This window comes from Chelonoidis abingdonii, chromosome 19, assembly GCF_003597395.2.
Source record: "Chelonoidis abingdonii isolate Lonesome George chromosome 19, CheloAbing_2.0, whole genome shotgun sequence".
Classification (NCBI taxonomy): Eukaryota; Metazoa; Chordata; order Testudines; family Testudinidae; genus Chelonoidis; species Chelonoidis abingdonii.
In genome coordinates, this window is record NC_133787.1 from 14,081,502 (window position 1) to 14,099,060 (window position 17,559).

Sequence of the window (17,559 nt, forward strand, 5' to 3'; positions counted from 1 at the left end):
ATCTAAGTTTGAAAATGTTGACATTACTGACCAAATGCCCTGACCCTTTGCAATGATAGATAAACAATAATCCTGATTTAAAGAAGGACACGGACAGGGAAGGGGTAATTTAATGAGCACTTTATTGCCACACCTTTTTCCACAATATTCTCTCCAGCTACAAGCGTTGTAGTAATAGGATCCATACTGTAGCAAATCTCCCCAAGCTGCAAATTTCAGGTTTTCTCATAGCAGTAAGTTCCAGAAAAAATGAATACAATACAGTATGGCTATATAAACATTCCTAGAATTGATTCAAAAATTTGCTAATTTTGCCTTAATTATAACTGGATTTGGGAAGAAAAATTAGTTACCTGTAAGCTGTGCAGAATGATTAAATATTAGTTACAGATGTAAAAGTCCGACTCCTCGTAGTTGTAAATAATCACACTGTGCTTTTTACCACTGATGTGTGTGTGTGGGTGGAGGGAAGGGGGCAAAGGTCAGAGTAATGAGCACATGTGAGGGTGGAGATCAAGCAAAAGGTCATAGCAGAAAAGAATGAAGATGTGAAGTGGCATTGAAACTATTGTGCCCTCCAAATTTTGGGCAGGTATGGGGAGCAGAATGGCCCCTGAATAATTTAGACAGCCTTGGGGGGTAAAGTTTGTAGCCTTTAGAAGCTCCTCATGAGCAGAAAGTCTGCTCAGAATCTCTACACTACCCAACTACATCATGCCCCTTCTGCCTCTAGCCATGCCCCCAGCACGGCCTGTACCCTGAGGCTTGCAAAGCAGTCCTTCGTGGACAGCCTGCATTCTCTGGTGCAAGTAGTGTGACAGATGAGGCTCCCCTAGACAAATCTAGGGCTTTTAGCACCAGTTTACCTGGCATAAATGGGTTGGAGTGCAAGTGAGAATCTCACATACAGCCCAACAAGATCACACAGCTGCCCTGAAAGAGAAGGCCAGGGCACAAATATGGCTTAAAGTCACCTTAACCCCCTATTCCCCCCTAGGTTATCAGTTCTGTTCTGAGTGTTTAAGAGGTCCAGCACAGAATCTCCCCCACAGGGTGTAGAACCCAGTTCCTATGCCTCAGAGTGCTTCTAATTTAAGAATGTAGAAAAACTAATACGCTGCTATGGCGTTTGCTGCCCAGCAAACCTGGGGTATAGCTTCCAGCAAGCCTCAACAACTTCTGCATTCTTTTCAAAATAAAATAACTCAAGATCTCTGTGGCTGCACTAATCTTGTGCTGCCTGAATTTTTTATTTATGAAAGAATAAGCTGCACAGGCTTTGTTCTGCTGTGGAGTGAAAGCCTTTGTAAGTAAGACTCTATTATCATTGTCATAATAAACTATGTTGATTTGAACAGGTGTATATTACAGCTGCTGTATTTCAGTAATGCAGCACTTCCTGTGTGATTTGCAGACCAAAGATTCTTGCATCAGGAGGAAAAAGGAAAGAGGGGAGAATTTCAAACAATTGAGTATCAACCTAGAATACAAGGCTAGTGCCAGCTTATTAGGTCTGTGCTACTCTGCTTCCTCATCATGTCCATGTTACCCCTGAATATTTACATGCTTGGAAGCCATGAGGGAAACACATCAGCACTATCGGGCTAACATAGACATCTTGGTAAATTCATGTTCTTGAAGCATGTAAAATACATTTTTAGCAGGCTCATTAATTTTAAAGCTACGTCTTTGGGGAGTCTTACAAAAAGTATTAACACTATTTGTTTAATTTACAGAAAGTGCTGCATATCGCTTACACTCTATTTATTCCCGTTACTTAAAGCCCATATGAAATACCCTGAGGAGAGAAATAGTTTTTACTTAGCTTGCATTTGTTTGGTTGTTCTTGATGGATTATGAATTCTTACGCTAAAATGTAATGCAATGTACATACGGTTGTGAACTTGAATTACAACTTCTCATGATACTTATTCATGATTGCCCACAATATAAATAACTGATTTATAATTGGTTCATCTACTGTTCTGCCAGTGATGGATCATGATTGTAGATCATGATAATTATGGAATCTGAACAGAGCTGGGGTTTTTTCTCCCATATAACTCAGCTGTAGCTCTACCACTGAAGTTGCTCAGTATCATCTATCTAATTTGTTACATTTTATTAGAAAGGAAGCGTTTTACTACTTGATACATTTTGTAGTTGTTCCCTGGTAACAACTTAGACGATCTGACATTTCTGTTAAAATGATGCACATTTTTTATTATCAAAATGATTTTGTGGTGGTGGTGTTTTGTTTTTTTTAATCTACAATACAACCACTGTGGGGAATATATGGCAAAGGAGAGGAATCAGCTAGGAGGACTTTCACCTCTATATGGGCATTTTAATCCAGCCATGGTTGGTGTAATGTTACTGAGAACAACCACATCAGTGAACTCTTGGCTTTATATTATACAGATGTAGCTGAGAATTCAACAAAAGCCCCAGGCTGTGAACCTGAGTAATGCCCAATCAGTCAGTGGCACAGACACTCCATTTCCTGTCCCACTTATACTAATGTTACCTTATTTAGATCTCAACTCATTAGCTCTCATCCATAACCTAACCTCTATGGTAAATTATGCTAGATGGGCAGAGGAGCTCGAATTGTAGAGCTGGGCGTTATCCACCCAGTGAAAACATTGTGGCCCATATCTCCTCACTAACCTTTATTATTTTATTATACATTACATTTTCATCTAGAGGGCTGAACTGAGATCAGTCCCAGTGTGCCAGGCAAGGTATAAACACAGTGAGAGAGTTTCTGCTCTGAAGAGCTTACATTTCAAAAGACGAGACAGACAAAGGACAGGAGAGAAATATTGTTGCTGTGGTGCACTGAGGATTGTTGGAGTCACAAGCTATCACTTTAAGTGTGGGGTAGCGGGCTCTGTAAGGAAACATCATGCATTTTGAGTCAGTTCTGCAGAGAACCAGCCTAGAGTTCAGTAGTTTGAGCTATGTTTTAGGGAGCAGCCTGCTTTGTCTCTCTCTGTTTCTGGGGTCTTCTGTGCAATTGTTCTGAGTATTAAGAAATAAAGTAGTGTTACATTGCAGCCTTCCAGTGAGTGCGTGTTTTTATCTAACCTTTTTTTGAGTATGCCATGAATATCATAGTTACCCCATTATTTCTATACAGGGGAAAAAGGCACAGAAGGATTAAGTGACTTGTCCAAGGTCATAGCAAGTTTTTGGCACAGCTAGAAACTGGAAACCAGATCTGCTGAGTCCCAATCTAGTGCTCTAAGTACAAGACCATGCTTTCTATTAACTTAATGGGAAATCTCAGCTGAGTTAGTGATCTCAAAACAGTTCCTAATGAACCAGTGTTGTGGGGGTGTTGGTCCCCGTAAATGAAGCAGGTCCAGCTCCCTTCTGCTAGAAAAGGTGCTCTCAGTTTGGCCAGTTAAGTGGGTGGGGCAGCACTGGGGCCTATAAAGGAAAAACGTCTGAGAGGGGGAAAAATCTGGGAGTTGGGTCTCCAAGGAAACCTACAGAGCATGGAATGCTCTCTGGAGGCCCTTCCTGGAAAGAGGGAGGAATTATCAACAAGCCATGGAAGTGCTAACCTGCTGACATACCTAAGCCACAGAACCATGGCTGGAGAGGGCTGAAAGTTGAGAGCAGAAGAACAGGATGCAGGAGCTGGAGAGCTGAGGGCTGGGTCTGAGGTGTGGTGAGGGATGCTGTAGCTATAGTGAAGAATTGTGCATGGTGAGGGACACTGGGGCTTTACTTAATGTCTGTGGTTATGAGACTTGATGCTGGGATTTGTTTTGTACTGTGCATGGGCCTTTTTTAAAAAATAAATTAATACCACAAGGATTATTTGTACTCAGAAAGACATTCTGGACTATTTCTCGGAGTTCCTAAAGGGGAAACTGAATCTGGTTAGCCTGTCATGCTGCAGCTTTCCTCCATCTGGGGCTGCCCTATGACAACAGCTATTTATGCAATAAAAAGACACCACCATAATCAGGTCAAAGTTGAAAGTCGACTTCCTTTTGGAGTATAAACTCTCAAGATTGGTAATGTCTGATTCTAGGCTGTGGGACACAAGGGAGGCAGTGTGATCTAATGGACAGGGCACTGGACTTTGAGTCAGGAGACCTCCATTCTATTCCTGGCTTAGCCATTCACCTGTTGTATCATCTTGTGTGTGTCACATCACTTCCGTATGCATCTGAGTCTCATCCTGCACCTTGTCTGTATAAATTATATAGTCTTTGAAACAGGCACTGTTGTCTTTGTACAGTGCCTAGAGCAATGGGACCCCAAGCTCAGTTGAAGTAACAAGGTGTCACTCTAACATAAATATTCATATTTATTTTTGAATTATTAAATAAGAAAATGGCAAATTCACAATAAATATTATTTATTTGACCAGATCTTATATATAGTCCCTGACTCAGGACAGCATTTAAGCATGTGCCTAACTTCAAGTATGGGCTAAAGTCTCATTGACTTAGCATCCTTCTGATTAGGGATGCTTTCCTGAATTAGGGCCATAACTCTGTGCGTGGGATGACCATATTTTCATTGTGAGATATTGTCTTCTCATGTGGCTGGGAATGGGGCACAGGAAATTTTTTGGTAAAGCTAAAGACATCTGCAGCTGCGGGCAGGGGTGGCATGTTTGTAGAAATTTTGGTGGTGCCCAGACCCCACCCTTGCCCAAACTCTGCCCCCACAAACTCCTCCCTCCACCTGCCCAAGGCTCTGGGAGGGAGTTTGGGTGAGGGAGGTGGTCTGGGGTGCAGGCCTTACGCTGGAGAAGGGGATTGGGGTGCAGGCTCTGGGAGGGAGCTTGGGGATGGGAGGGCTGCAGAGGGATGGGGTGCAGGGGTGAGGGCTATGGGGTGTGGCTGCAGATGAGGGGTTTGGAGTGTTGGAGGGGCTCAGGGTGAGAGTAAGGGTTTAGGGGGTGAGGGCTCTGTCTGGGGCTGGTAATGGGGGGAGGGAAAGGCTCAGGCAAGAGTAGGAGTGTCGGGGGCCAGGGCTCTGGCTGAGACTGGGGATAAGGTGTTTGGGGTGCTGGAGGGGCTCAGGGCTAGGGTTAAGGGTGCAGTGGGGTGGTGAAAGCTCTGACTGGGGGTGTGGGATCTGGGGTGGGGCAGGGCTGGGGATGAGTTTGGGGGTGCAGGCAGGCTGCCTGGGACAGGGGCCAGAGAGGAGGACTGCCCCCTAGCCCTTTCCATGCTGGCAGCAGCAAGCTCTGGGGGAGGAGTCCCCTTTACTGTCCCCCCGCAGCAGCACACTCACCACCACCACTGTCACTGCATGTTCTCCTAGGGCCCCTCTCAGGTCCAGGAATCTCCCTCGCCTCCCCTGTGGTATGGAACTCACCGCCTATGGCTACGAGACAAAAAAAAGTGACTCCTCCTCCTTCCCCTCTTCTTTCTAATACCCCATTCAACATCAAACTGAGACATGTTCCACTAAAAATTTTGAGAAGGGAAGAAAAACAGTTTGGACACCTTCAACGTTTTTCCTGCTCTTTTCGTCCCATCTCTTTTACTATATTTTCTACCCTCTGTCTGCAGGCCCTGCCTTTTTTGTAAATTCTGTGTTCCTTGTTCACTCTTTATCTCTATACTCTGTCCTCCTCCTGGACATATGATCCCCTATGTATATGTGACCTTGCACAATTGTTGGTGCCTTTGTCACCACTAGACTGAGTCACTTTCGTGTAGTCCACAAGGAGTTACAGCTTACTTAACAGGACTTCTTGAAACAAATATGTTGCATTTATGCTCCAGACACTCTGCCAGTTTCCAATTCATTTCTGATGATATCTGAAGAGTTAATTTTTCATCTGCTGCATAAAGCTCTTTTATGGTTTGGACCTATATTCATTAGAGACTGTGAGCAAAATTCTGGCCTATAAAAGTCGAGGAGAATTTTGCCATTGACTTCAGTGGGGGCAGGATTCACTCCTGCTATCGTTTCTGTTCTCCCCACATCTGAGGTGTTCCCTGTTTTAATGGGAGTGCGCTGGTAACAAGTTGTTAACAGTGGAAGGCCCTCGACTTTGAAATTGGGTTCTAATCCATGACTGACACCCCTATGCATTACCTCATAATAAGTAGTAGTTGAGCAAAGTCTGATTTTGTTGTCTTCCAAGGCATACTGCAAGACCTAGCTACACCTTGTTAGGCTTTCTCTGATGAAGGGGGAACGAACAGAAAGTGCTGAGTTGGGTATTCCAAGCGAAGTGCCTTTGTGCTAGGTGTGATTTCTGTATGTGATTTCAAATCAGTTTGCTCATGAGAGTCAAATATTTGGAGAGTTGTATTTTAACAAGCTGAGGGTGCAGAAGCTCAGTACAAGGCCTAGGCATCACAAAAGTCCTAGTTGGCTTTAGAGTAGTGCGTAGGCCTTGTACTTGTCCTCTGCACAGGGGTATTGTTCAGCCTGCCCTACATGACTGAATACATAAATACGCAACAGGTTCATAAAGCATCTCCCTCAAACTCAAATGGAATCTCCTCTGCCCTGATTACTATCCTGATGTCACCAAACTTCACACTTTCTGCCATCATCAGTGTCTCTGATGGTTCAACATCCTACATCATCTTTCTTGCTAAGGGCCCTGACACGTCAGTAAATCATACACTGTATACATTTAATGAAAGGCTAAAGCAAGAATCTCACTGGCAGCTAGGAAAAAGGTCTTCTTTGGCTTGAAATCACTTCCCTAGGGGGAAGTGGCCTTCTCCATCTTCACCTACAAGGAGGAGAAGAAGCTGACAGATGTTTCAAATGGAACAAATCTGGTGTCATTATGAATCATTATTTGCATGACATGAAGTTCTTATAGCTAAAAATGAACTGTTTGACTTTTTAAAATAACAAATGCCCTTGCCTATAAATACCAGGCACTGTCTCCTTTAACTCCATTGGAATTTAATCATTTTACTTGTTCATTTAGACTGCGGTCATGTCCAAAAAGCTCCAGCTGCCACTACAGCTTCATTTGAAGGAGACTGGGCCAGATGAACCATCAAGAAAATAGCTGGCAGGGGAATTTAAATGTGGTGGCAGGGACTTGGAGCTCAACACTTAGATTTTGCCTCCCTCCACGTAGTGCAGAGGAGTCTCCCTGGGTTGCCTTATGGTGGCTCTGGCATGTGACTGTGAACAGCAGATGTAACGAGCTGGCTGTGATAAAGCTGGTGTATGAAGGTATCTGTAGAAGATAAAGGCAGCTTTGCCGCAAGTCCTTTCACTACTAAAATCAGCTGAAGTTCAAGGATGAAATGGAAAGAATAAAGAGGTCCATTAGGAGAGGAATGGTCATTCCTTAGTCTAATGCTTGCAGGGTGGAATGAAGTTGCAGTATTGTGGGCTTGATTCTCTTTGGCCCCGTATAGCCACTTACACCAGTGATGTCAAATGTTACCATTCTGACTTGTTAGCCTTTCGTGCTCACTTTGCGCTAGTTGAAATGATTAGTTCAGGGCATGGAAGAATGAGGACTTGTGTATTAGACTTTAAAACAACCTGCATTGTAGCTGCAAGTTTATCTGTTTTATCTGCCTTAACGGTCGCTAATGAAATGGAATAAAAACATCTCTAAAAACATGCAAGAAAACAGCAAGGGCCAGAACTGTTTAAACCAAGACTTTCCACAACCGTCACAAACACCCAAAGAAGAAGAGCCCTCTAGCAGTCTGTCTGGGCTATGTAAATGCAGAGAAGTTCAGGTTCCATTCCAGCTTCTAATGCTGGTCATAACATGCAGGAAGGGAGCCAATTCTAAATCTAAATCTAGCTTCTTCCCTCTGCGTGCAGATTGGAGGCAGTCCCGGATTGCAAGTTTCTTCTAGGACTGCCTTTATAATAGATTTATACTATTTATACTACTGTTTTGGAGGAGTGAGCTCTCAGAATAAGGGTTCTCCTGGCCAAGAACAGGGAAATAATACTCTATGGGGGTGGTTTTCTTTGCCAGTCAGCTCCTCTGGACCAGCTGCAGGGTAGCAAATAGCCCCATCCTTCTACTTTACACTCTGAGGATGGGCTTCTGGAGCAGAGGGAGGTTTTTTTTGGTCTTCTGTGAAGCATTTGGATTCCAAGGCTGAAAAGCAGCAACCTCCCAAAACTCTGGTATCCCTACTTGCAAAACCATGCCTCTAAGATTCCATCTTGTATCACAAATATAAAAGCCAAATGGTTCTTTACTACATTTAGAAATTATGTGCTGGATGCTTTGAGTGACACATCTGATTATTGCCTTTGAACTGTCAGCCAACTGTCTTCAGTGGAGAGTACTTCTATACAAAGGGAACTGTCCACTGACTATCTCCAGACATTTAAAAGCCAGTTGGTGCGAAGTGGCCATAGTGGAATCCAAGATCATCGGGAACTAGATGTCTCAGAGAATTGGTGGACAAGGTGGGATAGGGGGACAGATTGTGATGTCACTCTTACAAGGGTGTGATACCATTAATCTCAGTGACTTGTCAAGTTATTCCTGTTTTACACCAGCACAAGAAAAGAAACAGCCTGAGGAGTCTCAGATTCATAGATGTTTAAGGCCAGAAGGGACCGTTATGCTCATCTTCCTGTATAACACAGGTCTGACTTCCTGTATAACACAGGCCATAGTGTTTCCTGCATCAATACCATAATTTCTGGTTGAGCAAGAGCATGTCTTTTAGAAAGACATTGATCTTGATTTACACTTCAAATGATGAAGAATCCACCATATCCCTGTGTAAATTGTTCCAATAGTTAATTACTCTCCAAGTAAAATCTTGATTAACAGTGAATAGAGTTAGGAATAAAATTCACAGTGAAGAATTTGTTAAATTTAGCTTCCCCCTACCCTGTTTGTTTGTCCACACAGAGATAAAAATTTGTTCATTATTTGAAATAATTCAACAAATGACATATGTGCTCAGCCTTCAGGCTACAGATTGTTTTCAAAATCTTTCTGGATATTGCTCGGCATAGCTGATATTTCGAGTTCAAAATTTGAGCTGTTTTGACTGGAGTATTCAGGCTCTCTAATTGGACTAATCTAATTTCTTAGAAGTGTGGTATGGTGCAATTACTTACAATCTTAGAATCACTTTCTGGGAATATTCTGTAATGTTGTCTTAAAATCTGGAATGGGGTTGGGCTGGGGATGTGTATGGGTCAACATTCCTGCAATTAACTTGTTTGTTAGGAAATGCATGGAGAGCAAACACAAAAGGAATATAACACTTGAAAGGGGTTTTGCAAATAATTGTTTTGCAGAATTTGCTCAGCCCTGGTCACTACTAAATGATAGCAGACTCTATGCAATTACTTTTGTTGTCTCAGTCTGATTCCTAGTAGTATACATGCCCATGGTATATCACAAAACCACAACAAAAATTGGCACTGAGTTTCTCCTTTGTTGGTTATCTTGGAAAAAATCCAAGGATCCAATGGGACTGGAGACAGAACTCCTTCTTCTCACGTCTTGAGGTATTATGTATGAGGTATATTAGTAGGAAAGCATGCAGACGGGAACGGTGCAAGCTTCTGTATTGTGCTTCTGCAGATAAATAGATTTTAGACTCCTAGCCTATCAATCTAGCATATTTCTCAAGCACTAACCTCACTACATGATGGTTCGGAGGGACTATGATGTTGATTCAATATGGTTTTAATTTTTGTTTTTCCCTTTGTATTTTTTTTAACTTTTCTGTGCTTTGTAAAGAAAAAGAAATGTCTATAAAGTTATTCACAGCATTTTTTTGTTCAATGGTAAACTGAATATTTGCCAATTACTGGAAAGATACACTAAAGTCAAATTTTAATGAATGTAAGAATCCCCCTCCCCCAAAGCTTAAAAACAAAACACAAAAACCCCGCTATTAAAAATATATCTATATGCTGTCTTAGAGCTCCTGGTTCACAACTGAATAAATAACTTATTGAGCAATAATTTGTGTTCATGCTGTTAATTAAAAGCATAGTTAATTTTTGTAGATTATAAATAATGGTGTGCAAAATGCCATTCCCAGCAGCTCAAATGGAAATAATATAAACAATGTTAAAAAAATGAGAAAATCTTACAATGAAACTGATTTAAATGGATTATGAAACTTGTGATGTCTTGCATTAATGAAAACTACGAATTTATGTCTGAAGTTAATTTATTGGCAAAATGCAAGGGTTCATTAATCACTCTGCTCTCTTATACTTGGCACATATGGAAGGAAAACCTCTATTTATTTGAAGCAGTGATAAACAGTTGCATAAGTAGATTATTCCCAATAGAAAGATTTTCCCCACACCCTAATCTCAGAGCCATCATTCACTGATCTAAATGAGCAGTTTCTTAAACTGTTAAGAAGGGATGCTAATTAGCCAAGGAAAACTAGGCAAGAGTATTTAATTTCCAAAAATATATATATATTCTGCTACCTTATTTTAAACTGCTGTTTAAATTCAGTTTTCTTGGATGTTGTCTTTAGGACTATTTAGTATAATATCATACTTAAGTTTCCACTCTCAGAAAGATGGATGCCTTTTTGAAGTTTAAATCTGAACCCTCATTTTTGCAGCTTCAGTTAGTCAATACAAATCTGAGCACTTGCACCTATAACGTCTTGGATAATGAGTAGCATCCATAATGCGTTTTGCAGGTCTAAAAAATGCAAGGCTAATTTGCTCCTACAAACCAAGAAGCCAGACCTCAGCCTGTCTGGAATTATAGCGCGCTAAATACACACAAACACATTCTGATCTTTCCCAGAAACCTGCCTCAAACTGCAAGGGCCAAATCATCTTGACAGCAACTAAAGCTATCTGGGAAATGTTAATAAATTTTAAGGCAAAAAGCTCATTTGCACTGATTCTTCAACTAGCTCCTTATTTTATTTTGAAGTTTTTCATGGGATGTTTGGCAGAGGCATCATGAGCAATATGGAAGATGGTTATCATTAGATCCAATTGGTAGGGGCTTAGGCCCAGAACCTAAAAGGTATTTAGGTATTTCAATGGAAGTTAAGTGCCTACATGCCAAGTAGGATCTTCCCTTATTTGGTATTTCTGAAGGGCTTTTATGATTGAGATGGAGATCTGAGTGCAGTTGAACCTTACTGAGTATTTGAACATCAATGAAAATACATCAAGTGCACTATTTGAAATATCAGTGTATGAGAGCTATAAGCACTACTGCCTCTTTCTTGTCTGGTGGTTATGCAGATAAAATTTTGGAAACATAAGTCATCACTTTGGCATTTACCTACTGAACAGCCAGTCATCATTCTGAGCCTCTGCCTTGTTCTACATTAAACATGAATGTTCTGTACATAGTGTTGGAGAAAAACTCAATTCTCGCTCTTTGTTTGGGTGCAGCAAAATCAAATACTTTATTATTTCTCCAGCAATTGCAATAGAGGGAGGGAGTGCCCTAGGACACTGGGTTGCCCCAGTCCCGGACAGGTCTCTCAACAGATAAACAATTACAACAAGCATTTATACCTTTGTTACAGACAATAACAAACAATAATACAGACAATAATGAGCAACAGCTGCATTTTGTTTATACATAGGCTAGCCTGCTATCTTATTTTCCTCACTTCTGGGTGCCAGTCTACGTATTTGATTACCAGGGTAAGGTGTGATAACTTCTCACACAGTTCTTTCCTACTCACCTCACACTATCCTCGCTTCTACAAATCTCACATCATTAGGGTTACAGCTGGCCTAACTCTTGCTAACAGACTGACATGCATTAAGATCCCCTACAAATCCTTGTCAAAGCTTTTGCTTCTTCCACAATAGGCACCGACTTCTGCTCCCACTGGTGGGTACTCGACCTCCCTCTGTCGCCAGCCCTGCCCTGACTTCATCCCCTCTTGCCCCACCCCCATTCCAACCCCTTCCCCAAAATCTTTGCCCCTTCCGTGTTCCTATTCCAACTCCTTCCCCAAATCCCACCCTGGCCCTGCCTCCTCCCCTGAGTGCACCACATTCCCACTCCTCCTCTTCCTCTGCCCCTCGGAGCAGCCAAACAGCTGTTTGGCTGTGGCTGGGCGAGAAGCACTGGGAGGTAGGTGGAGAAGCGGGGAAGAGGCAGAGGAGGAGGAGGGGGCTGGCCAGCTTGACTTCTAGTGGGTGCAGAGTACCCACTATTTTCCCTGTGGGTGCTCCAGGGCTGGAGCACCCATGGAGTTGGTGCCTATGGTTCTGTAACCAGCTGATAATGAATGAGACAGAAAACAAATTGAAGACATGGCAGGGAAGAACTGTATTCTCATAAGCTGTTAAACAAAGCCGTATCAGCACATGAATTGATACCTGGTACACTCATGGCTAGAGCCAAAATACTGGCAGACTTCAGGGCTCTGCTTAGAGTGTTCCATTTTTAAAGGGTCAGTCCCATATTTTTGCCCTTCTGCAGATGTTCTGACTTTTTCTTAAAAATGGGCAAATTGGCCTATATTTCCTGTCTCCTCACCATCAGTACTGGCAGGTCCTGCTGCTGGCTGGATCCCTGCTAGCCAGCCGCTCATCCACCGTCGGTGAGTGGTCGGGTCCCGTGACCAGCAATGGGGGTGGGCGTGCAAGGCTGGTGGTGGGGTAAAGTTGCTGCATGTAGGGCCAGCTGGTCCCCCTGCTGGTCTGTCAGTGCAGTCGCCTGCTGGCTCTCTGCCAGCAGGGCCACACCCCACGTCCCGTTTCTGACCAGCACTGGCTGTGTGCTGGGGCGGCTGGTGAGTGCAGGCAGGCACCAGGTGGCAGCCGGTTATGTGTCACTTCTACTACCTACCCATCAACCCTTTATGTGCTCCCCTGTCATGGTCCTCTCCCTGCTTTGCCCTTTCAGCCTCCCACCCCCGCCCAGCAGGGCACATCCTGCTCCCAGCACTGTGCGGCGAACCAGCCCCAGTCGGAGCACTCAGCTCATCAACAGCCTGGCTGGCAGGCTTCCTTCCTTCCCCCCACTGCCTCTGTCTGGGCCAGTGCCTCAGGAAAGCCCAAGACCCTCCAGTCCAGTGTGCTGGCCAGGAGGAATCGAGCCCTCCATATGCCAAAGCTGCGCATGCTGCTGGCATATGGAGGGCAATCGAGCCCTCCATATGCCAAAGCCGCTCTGCCCCTCAGCTAAGCTCTGGAGTGGTGTGTGTGTGTGGGAAGCTATTTCCAGCCTGTTAATGCCCCAACCCTGCAGGCCTCACAGCAGGCTCCCTGGGCAGGAGCTTAGTACCCTCTTCATCCACTCCGCCCCCTAGGCACCCTTGTCTGCTGAGCCACCTCTCTAGCCCAGTTCGCTGAAGCCCCTGCAGTCAAGTTCCCTGGGCCCTGATGTTCCCTGGGTTATGTCAGTGGTCAGCGGCAGCCTGGAGGTGTTAGCTGCCTTTTGACACTGTGCGGGCAGAAAGGGACATGCTGCTTCCAGCCACAGGGGAGTGTAGGGGGTGGGAAGAGATGAGTTCTGCAAAGAGAGGTCATCCATTCCCTCCTGCACAGTGCCAAAAAGCTGCTGCTGGCCACATTCTGGTATGAACCCTGGCAGAAATCTGGGGAGGGGGGCATGTAACCCTGTATGCTCCACCATGCATTGCCTTGGGAAGATGCAGCACCAGGTACTAGGAGAGCAGGTCTGTCCCAGGGGCCCAGCCAGGCATGGAGGGCAGAGAGCACTAGGCAGGGAGGGTTGGATCAGTTGGTCAAACTACTTTTGTGCGGGGAAAAATGGTCAGATTTCAGAGTATCACTCCATAGAATCATAAGAAACTATTCATTAATGTGAAGTTGTGGAAGACAACAGATTTTAAAAGGTATCATACCAATCATCATCTGTTTTCTTCATTCTGCATTATTATTACATATGCCTGACTCTGCAACTCTTAGGCTGAATAGCACCATGTGCCTCAAAGAGCCTTATTGAAGCCAAGCTGTTACACAGCATGTTTAAGATTAGGTTCCTGGATTTTGTGAAAATGTTTAAATCTCCAGGTTTCTAATTGTTTGGTTTAAAGCCATTTCTTGTATGGAATACACTGCTATATGAAAAGAGAATTGTATCTGTGGGAATTATTTGGGGCTTTTACTTGCTAAGAACATCTTACCTGCCATTTGAATGGAAAACAACTTGGATTTTGTTCTTACAGTGACGACGCGGTCATGAATAATAGATATTAACTAGAGAAGTAGATGATGAGCCACACAACAATTTACTTTAGATACCTAGACATGGTTACAGAGAGGTAGAAATGCTGCATGCACTGCAGTGCAATTTATTAAATACAGTGTGGGATGAAATTGCTGCTGTTGGAGCATAGGACGCTGTTAGAGATGAATGTATCAGATGAAGAGATAAATTACCTTATTTACTCACCAAGCACAAAGCATATATGTTTTAGGAGACTGTTCTTTTAAAAACAGTTGACAAACTTGCAGTGCTCCTAGAATGCAAATTCCAGCTAATTGTTTTATCATAAAGGAATAAAAATAGCATATACTATGAATGTTTGTCCCATCAATATGCTCATCCCTAATCAAGTATTGTGTGTAAATACATATGCACATCTATGTACAAACACAGTTTTTGCTTTCTAAACCACACAACATGGTATATATGTCATGCGAGTAAATGTACACTGAATTTAAACTGATGGGTTTAGGTTAATGAACAAAAATCAGATCCTATGAGCTCTTGAGTAATGAGTCCAATAACTCAGTGGGAGTTGTGGGCACTCAGAGCCTTGCAAGTTGTGCATGGGGTTTTCAAAAGGGACTTTCCATAGGACTCCAAAGTCACTCACATGATTTGCAAAATCACAAATTCAGTCTTCTCCTTCTAGCAATTGTCTCATTCACGTTAAGGGTCTGAGGCATGAATATTTTCTGAGTCAGCACCAGGTTACATTCTACTCACTATTATACTTATATCCTCAAGATGTAGAATAGTTTGAAAATTCAGCCTGTGAAGTAGCTCATGTTTTCTACAAAGAGTTGCATTTTTGAAGCAGCTGTGGAACTATGCTGATTTACAGCAGGTGAGAATCTGATCTTGATATCTAACTCCTATTCTAAACTCTAGTCTTCCTCTTACATGCATTTTATTCTTTCTGTGTCACTTGTTTTTAATCTGTGAATGAGGTCCCTGAGTTGTGCTGATTTCTCACATGTTTTTTTGTATGTTTTACTAGTTTCCAATCTGTTTCTAACTCTACCTGGCTTAAAGCAGTAAAGAGAAGATCATTCACATTACCACTTTCTGGCTCAGTTACTTTTCTCCTCCCACATCTGTTATTTCTCATATCTCCCTGTTTCCTTTCAGTTTTCACTAGGATCCTAATAACACTTACTTTCAGCGAGAGCTTTCAAAATGGGATCTTACAGTTTCAGTTCTGTTGTTATTTATTAAGATTATTTCTCTTCAAAGAAAGAAAACCACAGCTGAAAAGTTTGAGTTTAGTTTGGATGTTTCGCTTCACTTGGCTAAGAACCTGAGCACGAGAGCTGGCCGAGCAATATTTGTCAGATAATGCAGTCTACCAATTTTGTGATAGCTTTCAAGTAATTTATTCAACTAATCTTTCCATTTCTATACACATTTTATGAAATTCTGGAATAATGTGTTTGTCTTTCACTCAGCTAAGCTTCCCTTCCTGCTGTGTCATTCTAGGGCCCACATTTTTTAAATGGCCAACCAATCTGCATATACAATTATTTACTACTTAATTTTAGCAGCTGATACTTCATAAACCATGACCACTAAACATTAAGGCCTACTCTTTCATAACATGGTGCACATAGATCCCTATGTAAATATGTGCATTGAAATTGAGTGCAGTTTTCAAAAGCACCTATGTGATTTTAGGAGTGCAAGCATTTTTAAATGAAACTTGACTTTATAGATGAATTTGACTTAGAAAGCCAGTTGAGTTTTAATGAGACATGTGCTCCTAAGTTACTTGGGCACTTTTGAAAATTCCACTATCAGTCTGCAAATGATCATTATTCATATGAATATTAAGTCTCATACCCAAAACACATGCAATTATCTGAAAATTTAGACCTAACCATTTGACTAAGGGTTTGTTTGTTTTTAAATCATTTGAAATAGTTTGGAATCCTAAATTTCAAATGGTTGAAGTTCTCATAAAAGCAGAAAACATTATTTGAAACAGTGGCTGCTAAAATCATGACAGAACCGCTAGCAGTCCGCTGTTCAAAATAACATGAGTGTAAGGTCCAACATTTTTTTATTTGTGTTTTGTCAAGGCTAGAAACACTTTAGCAGAATCAAGTGCAGAAAACTTTTCCAAGCAACTGTTTTTCACCACTTACCACAAAAGACAATTTTGATTCCTGTGCCTTTCATATGACCATTCAAAGTATCTTTTTTTCATGCTGTAAGATCAGTGCCTTTTGGCTTGTTTCTTTTTAAAATTTATTGTTTGGAGCAAAATACATTTTACGTACTTATCTTGTAATTCGAATGTCTCTAATACTACAGCCAAGTACATGGTCACCCTTCCACAGATTTGCACCTAAACAACAGGTTGAAAAATGTGATAGTAATATACCTAATGACAATTCTTAGTTCTGAATACCTTCATCCGATACATGCTATATATTTTCTAGAGTGTTTGCATTTCATTACTAAAGGCTTTGGCTTCAATTAATAGTTTATATCAGGAAAAAGAGAAATAAGTTGTTTGGGCTCATTCTAGTATCCATTGAGCATGTGTCTATTTCACGGTATCTGGCCCAGTTCAAGTAAAATGGTCAGTCTCACACTAAGTTTTCAGTCTCTGACATGGCAAAGGTGCTGCAGGCTGGGATTTAGATTGGGATTTAGAAAAGCTGTGGGGAAGCTTTTAACACATTGCCTCCTCCCACCAAATATGGCTCAAGCCTCCCACCCAGCATGTCCACACAAACACTGAAGGCAAAAAGAAGAAAATCCTCCTAATGGCTTTAGCAGATTTTAAGCACCTGATTTTTATGTCTATAAAGACCATAAAGGAGAAAAACAAGGAGCTGTGAGGTGGCATGGCAAGAGTGGTGAGACACCCTCCTCATGACTAATGGCATAGAACATTGTAGGAGGTTCACAAATGTATTGTGACCTTTACAAAGGCTAAAAAGGCTGATTCACTCGGATCTCTGACTTGATGACTCATTTAGGTTTAAAGATACAGCATACCCTCTCTTCCTACAACTTGATTCTTCTACTTTTATATCTGTTTAAATTCATCTGACAGTCACTGTTGTCTTTGCTACTGCTGCACAGAGATATTACCTATCCATCTCTCCTCGGGGTCTTTTATACGCTGGTACCATACTGTGGAGTACGAGAGGCTTTTGATTTGCACAGGCTTCCACTGATAAAGGCCCGTAAGAGGGTTCCTAGCTGCTAAAAATCTGCCCTGCTCTGATGGGCTGGCTGGAGCTAGTTTGACTAGTCATCAAAGTACCTGATGTCTTGATTGGTCAGGTCACCTGGGGGATGTTCTCGTATCTAAGGCAGCTCTGCTGGCAGGGCAGCTATTGAGCTCTGGCTGCACAGCAAAACTTTTTTTCTTTGGTGGAGCCTCCCAGGGTAGATAGCAG